The sequence below is a fragment of the Plectropomus leopardus genome, chromosome 11, assembly GCF_026936395.1.
Source record: "Plectropomus leopardus strain MGB_pleo_1.0 chromosome 11, ASM2693639v1, whole genome shotgun sequence".
NCBI lineage: Eukaryota > Metazoa > Chordata > Actinopteri > Perciformes > Serranidae > Plectropomus > Plectropomus leopardus.
In genome coordinates, this window is record NC_142186.1 from 29,067,578 (window position 1) to 29,082,734 (window position 15,157).

The window sequence follows — 15,157 nt, forward strand, 5'->3', positions numbered from 1 at the left end:
TACTTGTTTCCACTGGGGTGGAAAACACTAGTGGAGTGGGAAAAAGAGGGGAGTGGGAGGGACAGGGGCAGTGGAAGATGAGCTTAAGGGGGGAGGAAAGTATCAGGGTGAGTGAGTGCGTCCATTAACCCCCCCCAGAGTTACACCACAGGGGTGCGAGGGGATTGGCCCTTGTACTTGCAGTAAGTGTGTGTGTGTGTGTGTGTGTGTGTGTGTGTGTGTCTGTGTGTGTTATGGAAGGTTGGAAAAATTCGTAAACATCGAAAACATAACCCATCTCTTTTTCTTTCTACCATACGGTGACGATGTCCTGCACACATTCCTGCAAAAATGCACACTTTTAAAATCAGTTGCTTAAAAAACTGAATCACCTTTTCACCGAATCACCTATTCTTATAAATATTTTCTTCATAGTCTGTTGTACATTTTCTTAATTTATTCATTTTAATTTTTTATTTATGATATGTCTTTATATTTTTGCACTGTGTTTAATTTTTTTTGTACTGAATAATCTGTAAGTTGTTACCTTGTAAGTTCAGAGCCACTTGGAGATAAAACATGTCTATTTCTGATTGTTGCTGCATTTAAGCGTTCGTGGGGAACTCCAACTTTCGACATTAGGTGCCAATAACAACCATTTTTATTCATGTGACGTCTGTGTTTCGTTGTTGTTTCCTGATGTCGCTGGTGTTGAGTTTCTGACAACATTTTACGTAACTTGTGAATACAATGCTTCTCAGCAACTAAAAGTAAAGTCATGGATGTCACAGCATCCTTGAATGAAGTAATGTTACATGGAGTATTTAACCCTTAGAACCTGGTTTGACATCAGGTTTGTTGTGCTGCATTCAGACACGTTTCACAAGCACTGAAACCTCTGGACTTCAGAAAATGGGTTTGATTTTTTCTAAACATGGGAAAAGGTAATAAGCAACTTGGTAAGAAATGTCCAGAAAATTAAAAAAAAAAAAAAACTAAAAAAAAAAGGTGACAAGAAAATACCATGAACATTAGCTGTGGGGAAATCATTAGATATTATCAAAAAAAAAGGGGAAGTCCAGAAAACTATATTTTTATATTTCTATAATTATATATGTGACAGAAAAAGTATTGTTTAATTTTTCCACACTTTCTTAAGGTAATTCTCTTGCTTCTTTTTTTTTTTTTTTACCTTTTTTTGGTGCTTATTTTCTTATTGAGTTGTTCACTGCTTTCTTACCATGTTTTTGAAATTTGCAATTCATTCTGGTTTCAAAGAGTTAAAGCAGTCATGCTCATAACACCACAATTAGCTCTACTGTTTATTTTGAAAAAAGACATAAAAGTAGTAACTTTTTTTTTGCAGTGGATAAACCTTTGGTATGTAGCACAGGTTCCATGTGTTGACCTTCTGTCTTAAAACACGTGGAAACAACCAGAAAACATCAAATCAATGTAAAAAAGACAACATGATAAATCTTAGAAATTTGTACTCAACAATATAAAGACTGTGATTTGTTGAAAAAAGGCCTAAGACCTGATGTGTCCCTCTAATAGTTATGGTGGTTTGTGATTATTTCAAGTATTGCCTTTGTTTTTGTATTGCCTCATCTAACACCAAGCCTAAATGTTGAGTTTCTGTGAAAAACACAGAAACAGATTGGGTAACACCCACGTTTCACTAATCGTGCTGCATGAAAATGAAGCCAGTGTCCTGTGTCCTGTGGGGAATGAGGTTTAAACTGCTTGACTGGGATCGCCCTGACAAATCTGCCATCTCTTTCTCTGAACTCTCTGGTCACACAGGAGAGCGGGTTGTGGTCCAGTGATCAAGGTAGAGACAATGTCGCCCACTCGAGTCTCACTTGCTGGTTTCATCCTGTTACCATGTGATGTAAATGGAAGTGAAAACACCCACTCTGTCTTCAGTGCCATGACAGTCAGATGACATCAGTAATGCAATGACACAGCTTTATTATCACCTGGTTAGTCTTGCAGGTTATTTCAGAAAGTAGGATTAGAAACTTGCTGATTGGTTGGTGAGGTGATTTGAGACAGCGTACGTGTCTGTGTGCACATGAGAATAAGTTACTATATCTTATGACCTGTGGATGTTCTCATACCTTATTTCTACAGGGACTTTATGTTGTTGTTCAGCTGCAGTTCTGCACATTGTTCAAAGGACATTATCTGCATGTGATGATTGTGTGTTTTCTTGTTATGTTTTCAAGTCATTGGTTCCATTCACGTAAACATGATATCTCTTTGAGGGAATTTCTTCAACTTTGGCACAAACATTTACTTGAACTCGATGATCTGATAAGAATGTGGTGTTCAGAGTCTCTGTGACCTTATGTACATCTCATTCTTGTTAACGCAATATCTCAAGAAACCCTGAGGGGTTTTTCTCAAACTAGATACAAGTCCACTTGGACTCAAGGATGAACTGATTAGACTTACATTTTCAAAAGTCAAAGGTCACTGTGACATGTCTGGCTAGTACAACGTGTGGGCGTGATTTGGCACAAACATCCACATGGCCTTGACAATGAGAGGATAATTTCAGGTGATTTGAAAAAGTCATTTTGTAAAACTGCAATAAGAAATGGAAACACTTTTTTCACTTTTATCACATGATGCTACAGCTATATGCTTGTTGGTAGGAACTGGCTCCTTCGGGCATGATGCAGCAGGCGCTACAAGAGGTGTTATTGCATCGTATAACTTTTTAAAAGCTGAGCTGATCATCCGGGAGTTTTGAATCCTCTGTGAAATCGTGGACTATCACCTTCCAGAAATCCCTCATATGGCCGCTTCTTCGAATAAGGGGCTTGCCTTTCCATTTTTGTTTACACCTATGTCACCTTCGGTTGGAAATTATGATGGGTATTGCGGTGGCTGCAATAGAAATAAACCTGCTGATGTTTTGAAAATCCATTGCCATGCTTCTTGTAATGTTATCACGAGCGGAAGAGTTGCATCACATATCAAGAGAAGTCGCATAAAATCATTCAGTGAAAATGCAGTAATCTTGCAATTGTGTTTTTTCAACATTTCAAAAGTATCACTTAAGTTTTGTGCAAATCTGTAATGGAAACCTGCCTACCGTAGCCTTATGCCCGTCTTTTTCTTTTGAACGTCATATCTCAAAATGGCCTTGCAGGATTTTCATAAAATTTGTCACAAACGTTTTCTTGGACCCAACGATAAACGGATTAGAATTTGGTGGTCAAAGGTTTTTGCACAAACGTCCACTTAGACTCAAGAATGAACTGATAAGAATTTGGTGGTCGAAGGTAAAAGTCACTGTGACCTTGTCTGTTTCATTCTTGTGGACACGATATCTCAAGAACGCATCGAGGTTTTTTTAAAAAAGTTTGGCACAAAAATTCACTTGGACTCGAGAATGAACTGATCAGATTTTAAAGGTCAAAGGTCAAGGGTACTTTGGTCTTGCGTCCATGATTGTGATTTCTCTAAATTCCCTTGCAGCTTCCTAAAATTTGGCACCAACATCCCTTTGGACTCAAGAATAAACTGATTGGAATTTGGTGTTTGAAGGTTAAAGGTTACTGTGACCTCTCAAAACATGTTTCTGATGTAATTATAGTTTTATATAAAACTTCTGCACACGTTTCATCAGCTCCACCGCCGTGCACCGCTGTAAGACTGTGTTGGTGTTTGCGGCGAGGAAGTGTGCACTTTCACTAGTTGGTCTCATTTGTTTGTGCGCATGTCTGTATTTTGTGCTAATCCTGGAAAGAGAAGTGAGATGGACACTTCCGCTCTTTTCTAAAAATATACCTTCCATCTCAGCCTGCATCACTTCCTCTTTCTGACTCGCCATGCGTGCACTCACTCACACACACACACACACACACTTAGATGCATGTAACTTAATGACGTTTAACAATTTCCTTATCTGGTATTGCGTGGTAACCATGAAGTGTGTATTTGTGTGTGTGTGTGTGTGTGTGGAAAGCGGTTTGGTGTAATGGCACATTGTGTGGGCTGGGAAACAGCTGGTCGCTCCAATTAACACACATGGATGCAAAGAGTCCTGTGTTACAAAGGGTTACTCTGTACAGGATGTACATCTTGACACGGACATCTGTGATAGTGCATATGTATATATACGTGTGTGTGTGCGTGTGTGTGTGTGTGATTGTATGTGTCACTGACTTACTGAGAAAGAGTGAGAGTTGGAAAGTGGTGTCTCACCACGTGACGTAGGTTTCTGGTGTTTTCCAAACCAAAGAAGTGGAACCAACAGTGACGAGGATGTGATGTCATCATCAAGCTTTATTTCTCACTCTAACTGCGGCCCCACGTCTCATGCTCCTCCTTTGTCGCTATCTTTTTGTCCGTGTCTATGTTTCCGTCTCGCTTTGTGTCTGTCTCTCTACAGTGTCTGTCTCTCTCTCTGTCTTTATCTCTTGCTCTGCCTCACGTTGTACTCGTTGCACTGCAGGGGAGTAGGCGTTTGCTGGCTGTTTTTTTTTATTATTTTTTTTATGAATGGGATGTGTTGTTTACTCTCTGACAGAGCTATTTCTGTCAGCGCTGATGATGAACACATACAGTGTGACCACACTAACTTCCTCTTCTATCGCCCTGCTTCTTCTCATTGGCTAAGGCTCTCCTCTCAATGGCAAAGACTGTACGTCTTTGAGGAAGATGTGTGAACGTGTGTGTTTTTTTGTGGGTGTACTTGTGTTTGTGTGTGCATGTGCGCCATAGTGTTGAGGGGTCTTATTCGGCCTCTTTTCAAAGATAATTGATAAAAACATCCTGTTTCCAAGGGTGAGAGAAACTGTTAAATTTGTTTTCCAAATGATGTCACACAGCCCACACGAAAATTTGTATTTCAAAATATGACTGCAGCAGCCTGGCAATTTCTAAAGTTATTTGCAACTTTCTTGATAGTAGGGAACAGATATGTTCACCTAAATGACTAATCTTATATCATTGAACCTTGAAACAAAGATTGAAGTGTGGAGCATTAATACTTTTGAGTGGTTTTACCTGTTTAAGGATGGTTGCTTTTCAACTTTTTATCTTTTATTTATTAAAACAGAGATAATAGGGATGGGCTGTATATATCGATATTTATTGATATCATGATATCAGTAAATATTGTCTTAGATTTTGGATATTGTAATTTAAGTTTTGTCTTTTCCTGGCATTACAATAAAGTGACGCAATTTTCTGAACTTATCAGTAGGGCTGGGCGATATGGCTAAAAATGTTATCACAATAACATTTCTAGCAGTTTTACATCCATGATTCGTAATTTCTGCCGTTTCTCAATTATAATGACGAAAGATGGACTTGGGCAATTTAACATAATAATTTAATAATTAATTTATTGCTGATTAAAGATTGTCTGACGTGACTCAGACATAAATCATGTTTACATAAGAGAATGAAAGTTTTATTCTTGTTGATTTTAATCACATTATATTATATCATTCTAATGAAACAGCCATTCGTCAGTCACATGAACTTGCTAACTTATCATTAGATGAGTCGACTATTCAGCTACTGTGCAGCTAACATGTGGCAACTTCAGTCACGGTGCGACCTTATCCATGATCAAAACAGTCATACAATAACTTTACTTTATGTTATGACATTACTGTGTATTAATGGCCATACTCACCTTCTTCTTCTTCTGCTATTACAACTACTTCTCCTTCTTCTTCTTCTTCTTCTTCTTCTTCTTCTTCTTCTTCTTCTTCTGGTTGAACTGGTGTTTAAGGTGCATCCAGCCCTTATCTACCGGCATATTTGTGGTTTTATTATATTGACAATTAATCAAACATTTATTATATCTCTATTGAGAGAAAAATTATATTAAGATAATTATTGTTACCATTAAGTTGCCCCGCTCTACTTACCAGACTGTTGAAGCTGTTCTGTTATTCGCCTCTACACAAATAGTCATTATATCCATATTACTGATGATTACTAAACATCTCATTAGGGAAATATTTTGTGAAAGTGCCCATAGTCAACCCTACAATATTCTTGAAATATCAATATCGAGGTATTGGGTCAAAAACATTGCACTAAACTGCATATGGAGCCGGACAGGCTTTCCACAACAAAACACAGAGAAGCTCAGATTGCAAAACACACCGAGGTAGGGAGGCATAAATCCTTGCTCAGGATGCCATTATTATATCTTTACATAGCAAATAGTGGTTTGCTGCTATATTAATGCTGTGAGTGTTGCATACAGAACCTTTAACCCACAGATTTGTTTAACACAAAAACCCTCTTCATGTTCATTTTCACATAGGCAACATATTCATAACAGTCTAAATAAATGTAGTTTTAGTTGTTCTCTTTTGTCATTTAATTGTATTTTGATGAATGAAATATCCACCCTGTAATTTTCATATTAGTTTACTTCACCTGCACTCTAAAGTGAGTTTTTAAATGCTGTCAGGATATTTTATTACATTTTGTGTAACCCCCCTCAAGGCCTGTAAAAGAAAATCACACGTACATTATGTGAACATGCTTGTATGTGTGCGCCGAGACGCTGGGAGGCATTTATGCTCACATACTCTAAATTAATTCACCACGCTTTGGATAATGCATACATTCAAAGAGAATATTAGAGGACAGGTGCAGTCCTGTACCTAATTATCCATGTACTTTAAATACACACATGAATGGTGTGTTTGCGTGCGTCTGTATGGGTGTGTGTTGTAGTGGTCCGTGTGGGAGGAGGTGTTTGATTGATGTGTGAATGAGTGGGGCTTGTTGGGTTGGGGTTTAAAATGACAGATTGTGTCAGAGATCATGGGGGTCGCGGCTACACACACACTTGATCCTTTTGTTACATGACTTTGATGAGATGCAACGTGTGGGGAGTCAAAGCCTCGTGTTTGAATTCCCTATAGTGTTATGTTGCTTCTTGGACGGTTAGGATGAAGAACTGAATGTTTAATTAGCATGCCATAAAAGATTTGTGCTAACAAGCCGCATACTGCGCTTTAAAACACAAACACACATGTGCACGCTCTTATTATAAAGCTCTCAATACAAAAATGATAACTAGTATTCTCGACTCTACACTATTCTCACTCTGCACAAAAAACCCCACACAGACAAATGACTGCTAGACTTGAAGCAATCACAGTTGACTAAAGACTGTCTGACTGATGACTGGGATCTCTGACTTTTAGGGGCGGCCTTAGAAAGAAGGCAAAATTTTAGACCTTGTGTACTAAACAGCAACTTCCTGACTTTCTGCTGCTCTGTCTGTGCCCTAAGTACGAATACAATGAATTACCGAATGGTAGACCAGAAACATTCCCAACACACTTCTAGAGAAAAAAGTTATAGCAGTGCAGTAAATGTTTATTGCACAGTACAATGGCTCTATAATAATGACATTATTGGCCATGTAGGTTCTTTGCAGTTACTATCCCCAGTAGCAAAACGCTGGACGATGGAACAACTGAAATAACTGTGGAAAACCAAATGCAGTGTGCTCTGTGTTGTCGGTAGTTACTGGGCTTTGAGGAAAACAGAAAGTGATCCGATTGTCTTTGTGACAGTGGCAACAACAATAACACCAATTGTAAACACTTGAGGAGAAATGTTGAAAAAATTGTCTGTTTCTACTTTAAAAGTTGAGGGAAATGTTTATAACAGGACTCAATTAGCCAGCAGTTAATTTTCAAAGCCTCATATTATTACAGTTTATTGGTTATTAATCCCAAAATGCCACTGTGTTTGATCAGTTGCTCAAATATGTATGAAAATAATGTGCAATGAAGTTTTAAGATTATTTTTCCCCCCAAATAAGTTCTCCTGCTCGGTCCTCTGCTCACTACGCTGTCCAATGTTCCTTTTACCAAAATTCAGTATTGACATCTTCGCCTGCCTACTGTGGGTGTTTGTGTGTGTATGTGTGTGTGTTTGAACTGCTCTGAGGACATCCAGTTTGAGTGTTTCTCCTCCAATGCTCTTTCCGGTTGAGGAACAGTAGTTTTTCTGTCGATGGGGCTTATGGATTGGCACATTCAGCATCCCTGCCCCCACTCGCTCGCCCACACATGCAAACACAGAAACAAACTTGATTCAGACTTTGTTGCATTGGTCAGGCGACGCAGCGGGGACTTCTTGAGTTAGAGCATTATTGCATTTATACAGTAAGTAACATTATAGTCCAGCCATATTGAGCACATAATTGTTTTGTGGTTGGGTGGTGTATCATACAAACTGTAAGGACAGATGCACAGAGAGCTCTTTCAAATGCATTTAGACCACATAGCCTCATGCATGTCAAGGCGCATGTTCTACATACTTGTGATTGGATGTTGAATTTTTAGTCATCAGCTCGCAGATGCTATAACCTTAAGCCTTCATTAACAATTCTGTAGTTGTGGATTAGAAGAACATGCTGTTCCTTCAAGAATTTTTCTTTTCAAACCGTCATAAGAGGAGTCTGTGTGTTTGCCCTGTGTGGAAATGATTTGAGTTGCATGAAATCATCCAGTGACAGGAAGACATGAAGTTACTTAAGTTTTGGATTTGTGTATTGAATGGCACATACAATACTCATGTTCTCAGGATCATAAATAGTAAAGGCAGACTTTTTTGGTCTTTTGAGAAGTTACCCTTTCAGGATGGTTCCTCTGGTGATGTTAAAGTCTTCTCACAGTTAGTCTTTGTGTTGTGAAGCGTCTATAACCTCCAGGCTTGGTTTTAACAAAACTCATTGAATAAAAGAAGAAGTTAAAGTCAATGGCAGATGAGCAAAAGGAACCAAATGCATCTGTTCCCCTGACCCTTAAAGCACCATTATCCCACCCATGAAAAAAGAACAAAACAAAATCATCTTTTTACAAATGCACAACCTGTTCATAAGCAATAGAACGAACCCTTGGTCTATTCAAAACACTCAGGCGGTTTGCTGCTACAACTTTACTTTATTGGGTATGACCAGTAGGTAGGGCCCAAAACATCAGGCCCAACCCCACATGAACCTGCACAGTTTCTGTCCAAGCTTGACCCAAGCGTGACCCACAACAAAAACCCAAATTAGTCCTGTAAAAGATAAGCCTTTAGTATATAACATTTTATAAATCATAAAAGAAATATTTTAAATATTTAAACATGAATTACAGGCTAAGGGCCGGGGTATTTCCTTGCACCACGTCTCCTCCTTGTCGTCTTGTGTCTGATGGGTTCTGCACAGCAGGCAGCGTCTCTCGGTGTGTCTAGTACACACAGCAGTGGCAATACAGCTGCATGTTATTTACATCTTTCACTGCTGGGGAGGGAGAAGCACAAACTGCCAACCAGTTCGCCTTGCAGCCCTTTTTCTTTTTCTCATTTTCCATCTCTCTCTCTCTCCCGGTTCTCCACATGTTCCAATGCTTTCCTTCTCTCTACATCCGCTTTCTCTCTCTTTCAGTCAATTAAAACTCCTACCAAAGTACCATTTAGGAATTAGACAGTTCACAACAAATTAAATAAATAAATGTTAATTTCGAGAGAACCCGACCTGATTAAAGCCCAAGGGAATAGTGAGAAATGGCTAGAGCCCGGCGAGGCCCGAAGCCATCAGGTTGGGTCGAATGGAAACTCCACGTAAGGTAGACATTGCTGTGTAACAGACAGTACTGAATCCATTTACTTCGGGGCTTGGTATCAGGTTCTTGATACCTTTAAGGTTTCGACCAAAGTAACCCTAGGCCCGGGTAGTATTGAAGTGTCTCCAGTAAAACAGTACCTTTTTTGTGACAAAGGTCTGATCCTGGATCTCCACCTGATCAGCAAACTTTCTGTTGCTGCTATCTCTCTCAGGCCAAAGCTCAGTTCAATGTCTACCTGGTTAGGTCAGCAGTGGCTAACCTCCATCACTGAGCTGCTATACCGTCCCAAGAAAATCACACTAACACCAAAATGGCTCAACTCTGCGGTAAACATTGACAACCCTTAGGTAACATTAGCAGTGTGAAGCATACTGTTACCCTTGTCACTATATTTGTGCGGCCGGGTAGTCTCTAGCTTTCTTCGATGTGGAGCTCACACTCCTGCAGCAGCAGCTACATACAGTCTGTGGTGTGATGAAGTCAAACGTGGTGTATTTGAGAGAGCTGGCAGTTCAGTGTGCTGAAATGCCACCAAATGTTCAAAATTCTGACTATGCTGCCCAACACTCCATTCACATTATGGATATTAAATAAAACGCTCTATCAGTATCGGTATAAAATAACCTGTGCTGGTATTGGTACTGGTTCCGCAATTTTTTAAATTATAACCAGCCCTAGTTTACCGACTCTATGACTCTACTTTTGCCACAGTTACGCTGTGATTTGGCATTTACCATAATCCCACAATTGTTTCTTGTGTTTCTCAAAAGTTTCACAAGTTTGCCCCCTTTTATCTGCTGTTAATGTATTCATGTTAATGCTTGTTAATATCATGTGTAAACAGGGCCTCAGGGTGTTGGAGTCAATCCCGGCATGTACTAAGTGAGAAGCACTGTACACCCAGTACATTTAAGCAATAAATCACAGGGCATGCGCATTTCCACCTACAGGCAATTTAAAGATTCCAGTTTACCTGATGTTACCTGTGTGTCCTTGGTCTGTGAGAGAAAACTGAACACTCACAAAGTTCACGGCTTTCTCATTCTTCCTGATGCCCAACACAATCCCTCCCTTCATCTTCTAGCTATCCCTTTGTATTTTTTAGTTTTAGTTTTTGCAGGGGTGTGTGGGCTGGAGTCTATCCCAGATAAAACTGGATACAACATGGACATGTTGACAGTCTATCACAGGGTTAACATATATTATACACCCTTCACTCTCACATTGACATCTACGAACAATGTGGAGTCATCAGTTAACTAAGGCATCAAAGTAGATTAAAGTTCTTGCCTGTATTACTACCCCAACCTTCGTCGCTTAATATTTTTCTGCTCCTACCCCCATCTTCATGCATCCCTGAACATAAGCATATTTCTTAGATGAACAATAGTTGACATCATGCACAGTTTATCATTTATTTTAATGATAATTTCCTCAAAATAGTTGGTGAACAAAACTTTGAAAATAATAATAATTTGTTTTGTTTTAAATTAGATAAAAAATACAATGAAATTCATCGAGTTTGTGTCTTTGATTTAATTAAAACTGGGCACACAAAGATGATGATGATGATGATGAGTAAATTGTCTCAAAACGTCTCTTACAATGTATAATGTACAACAAGTAAGTGGAGGATTTCTGGAGCGTTGGAGGCGACTGATGGAGAAACTGACTGACTGCTCTGTTCATGTGTTGTTGATTTTGCACTGTGAGTAACGTTTAGGTGTTTGAGATTAAGGTTTTTTTTTTGTAGACCTATTGTTACCATATGTATTTTCTTGTTGGAAAAGAAATCATGGCAGGTTGTATGTGTTTTTTGGCAGCAACCGCTGTCCCCTCCTCCTGGCACTGAATCTGTTAAGCCGCGTTTCCACTAGACTCCTTTGGTGTAGTATTCTTAGAACTCATACTCACATGTACCTTAACCCAATATCTGTTTTGAAAGACAGAACTCGTAAATGTTGCCGAGCTTTTACCAGATGGTAATATCTGCGTCACAGCTCCATCCAGCCTTCATCTGTGATGCAGAGGAACATCTGAATCTGATTGATCATCCACTAAATGAGGTTTCACAACAGCATTTTCAGAACAACTGAGAACAGGCTGGAGTGTTCTGATTCATTGTCTCAGTGAATTGGATATTTAAAAACAGTGGTTTTCTTTTGAACCATCAATGGCCTGCGGTGTTTCTAGCTTTAGTTTTGAAACACTGTGCAAGGTACCTAAAAAAAGGTGTGACGAAAAACGGTACAAAATAAATTGGTTCTATTGGTACCATCCACAACTTTTCAAAATAGAAATGCAAACATAATTGTTCTAATGTATACGGACTGAACTGAACAGCTTGGTGGACATGAGGCTTTTTCTAATGTTCACTTAGATTCAAGGATAAACTGATAAGAATTTTGTAATTATATAAAATAAAAAAAGGTCACTGTGACCTCAAAAAACATGTTTTTGGCCAAAACTATGGATGCATGATATTTGATTTTTCACAAATATGCAGATATGCCGATTTAAAATGACCCATTTGGCCGATAACCAATACCAATATTGGAATTAACATCATATTATGTATACTCGTATTGTGATGGTCCACTACTGGATGGAAACATGAAATACAATGCTATTCAGAGTATGTAATATTCATCAGTTGTACAGAATAAGAAAAATACTTAAAGTTAGGGTTGATGTTTTGTACGTTTACTTTGTCAATATTTTTTTAAAAAAAGGTTTGTGATATCAGCAGAAATCAGCATGTTGGCCGATTCCGATATTTCATTTTAAAGGCAATATCAGCTGATACCGATGACGTGCCGATAGTATTGTACATCCATAGCTATAACTGAAGAATTCATATGCTAACTACAATGAAGTTTCACACAAATGTCTAATAGAATAAAATGATGAAATGATGACATTTTATATCTAAAAGATCAAAGGTCAGCTTCAGTATCACATCATGATATTCTGGAAAAACACCATAACTCATGAACGTAAGGGGAGACGTTTGGTCAGATGCTGAATTGGTGACACTAATTTTGGGTGTCCATCTTGAAACTGTGCTGATTGTGGATCTAATGTGTGAACCATCCACATCTAAGAATTTGTTGCTTTTTTGCAGCAACATCCATATGTGAAGGATTGGTCATTTTCATGGCTAAATATGGGTCTTGACAGACATAGATGTAAACTGGGCATACAAACATCAGGTGGTACTTGTAGTTTCTTTCTTTTTGATCCCAGTAGAAGTTAACTGAGTTATGTAATTGTGGTAATGGGTGCACTTTGTTGAATTTGGGGGTGTCTGGGCTGTACCACACAGAGGGCTTCATCCCACACTCATTAACAGCTTGCTCAGTTGGATCCTGTCAGGTAAATTAATCTTTTCCTCTCTGTGTCTTTCCTGTTCTCGCTCAGTGACGTCACACTTGTGTTGCTGATGGAATCTCCTGTTTGGTGTTGCCGTGGCAGCGGGGAAAGAGCCAGTCATGGGGTCACAACAGTGACCGGACAGCTGCCTTAGAGAGTGACGTTGCATGCACATCTTGCTCCAGCAGCTTTACTATACACACCGGGGACACGGTAAGCTGGGGAAGCCCTCACACACACACGCAGAGCCACACTCACTAATCCAATTAGGACATTAGTTAGTTGCAGCCTGGCCCGGGCCTCATCGGACACACACTGATCCAATTATTAGTGGATGGATAGGCCGGGCAGTCCCAGTGTTTCCCAGCTCTAAGGTGCTTAAGTGCCACCGCATCAGGAGGACACCTCATACGCACAAAGGATCCCCTTGCTATTTTTGTGGACATACACGCCGCCTGCCCGGTGAGTCAACAAAGACAAGGAAGAAGCCAAGAAGCGACTTCCACTCAGTCAGCAGAGTTGCAGAGAGTGAACCGGAAACCCAGAGCTTAGCCAGGGTAAGAGACTTTTCCCCTACGCACGGCTCTGTCTACACAAAACTCCTAATCACATGCCAGGAATAGTCACGGACATATACACTCTGGAAATTATTAACAGAACAATCAGCGGATGGAAGACCTTGGGATGCTGCATTCACCCACCAAACAGGCACTCATTTTCCATGTGCTAGAAAACCATTGATATCATTTGTAGTGAGTGTGTGTGTGTGTGTGTTTGTGTGTGGATGTGTGTATTTTCTGAGAGCCTCTTCATCAAACAACACACCAGAATGAGGCACACTCCATACAAGGCCACAAGTCCATACAGAGGCTCTTAACTAACACTCACTGTGTAGTGAAGCTCTGCAGAGCTGTTATATTCTCTTTTATTCTCTTCTACACACACACACACACACACACACACACACACACACTCACCATACTGTCGTAACGTCTGTTGTAGGCAGTGCGATTGAGCACAATGGCCTATCCTCTTATCATGTGACGAACTGTGTTGTGGATGTTGAGGTCACGCACTCACGTGAATGTGCCACATAAACAGACAAACAAACAAGCAGAGCTGCAGGCGGGTAAACGATGTCACTGCCACCGCTCACTTTTGGTGGATAAAGCATCAAACAGACTTAGTTGTGTCTGTTGTGTGCCATGTCAGGTCCTCCCTTATGCTAATGTACCATTCATCTGTGTCATAGAGCGATAATGACTCTCAGCGCAGAGAGCCTCGCTGGAGCACTCAGAGTAAAGCCCCGCTGTCCACTCAGTCAGCTCCTCTGTCTCTACACCTCCCTCTTTCTATCTGTCTCTTTCCCCGTTTGTCTGTCTCTGTTTCCATACTTCCCTGTCTCTGTCTTTCTGTCTGTGTCTGTCTGTCTGCCTCTGTGTCTCTACGCTCTCCTCCTGTCTGTTTCCCTGTTTTCGTCTTTCTGTCTGTTTCCCTGTTGTCTCCCTTGTCTGTCTTTGTCTCCACTGCTGTCTCATCTGCAAGCCAAAATAATGTTTATTATTCCCAGCAGTCAGATGCAAACAAATGAAAACTGTTTCACAACTTTACAGAAAAAAAGAACGCATTTTTCTTTCACTAAAGCCTTATTATTTTTACTTCCTGGAAAAACTGTGATTTAAAGTGTTTCCTTAAGGTACGTTACTTAGTCAAAATGTCAACATTGCAGTTGTGTTTTTATGTCTTCTGCATATTTATGAGACCATTAGTTGTGTTTTTTATGTCTCTGTGCTAATAACAGCCATCGCTGGAGGCATCATGTTTTCAGGTTGTCAATGCGTCCCATTGTGATATCACAAGAATGCAGTTTAGAAATTTTCTCAAATTTGGCACAAATGTCCACTGGCCTTAAGAATGAACTGATTAGATTTTGGTGATCAAAGATCAAGGTCACTGTGACTTCGTCTGTCTCATTCTTGTGATTCTTGTGAAAGTAATTTCTTAAAAACTGGCACAAACATATGAGAATTTAGTGGTCGAAGGTCAAAAGTCACTGTCACCTTGCATCTATCTCATTCTTGTCAATACAATATTTCAAGAGGGTCTTGAGGTAATTTCCTTAAATTCAGTGACCACTTATACTTAAGAATGAACTGATAAGATTTTGGTGGTCAATATTCAAGGTC

At 39.6% G+C, this 15,157-nt stretch overlaps 1 protein-coding gene across 2 annotated transcripts in view; it reads left to right on the top strand.

Annotated features, from left to right (window-relative positions):
* Nucleotides 1-15,157, top strand: part of alg2 (ALG2 alpha-1,3/1,6-mannosyltransferase) — a 92,534-nt gene that overhangs the window by 25,971 nt on the left and 51,406 nt on the right. Inside the window, exon 4 of one of the 2 annotated variants that reach the window (XM_088084548.1) lies at nucleotides 13,020-13,528. The gene's annotated coding sequence lies outside the window, so the exon portion shown is untranslated. The remainder of the gene's footprint in view (nucleotides 1-13,019; nucleotides 13,529-15,157) is intronic. The other variant, XM_088084547.1, reaches the window with a different exon arrangement.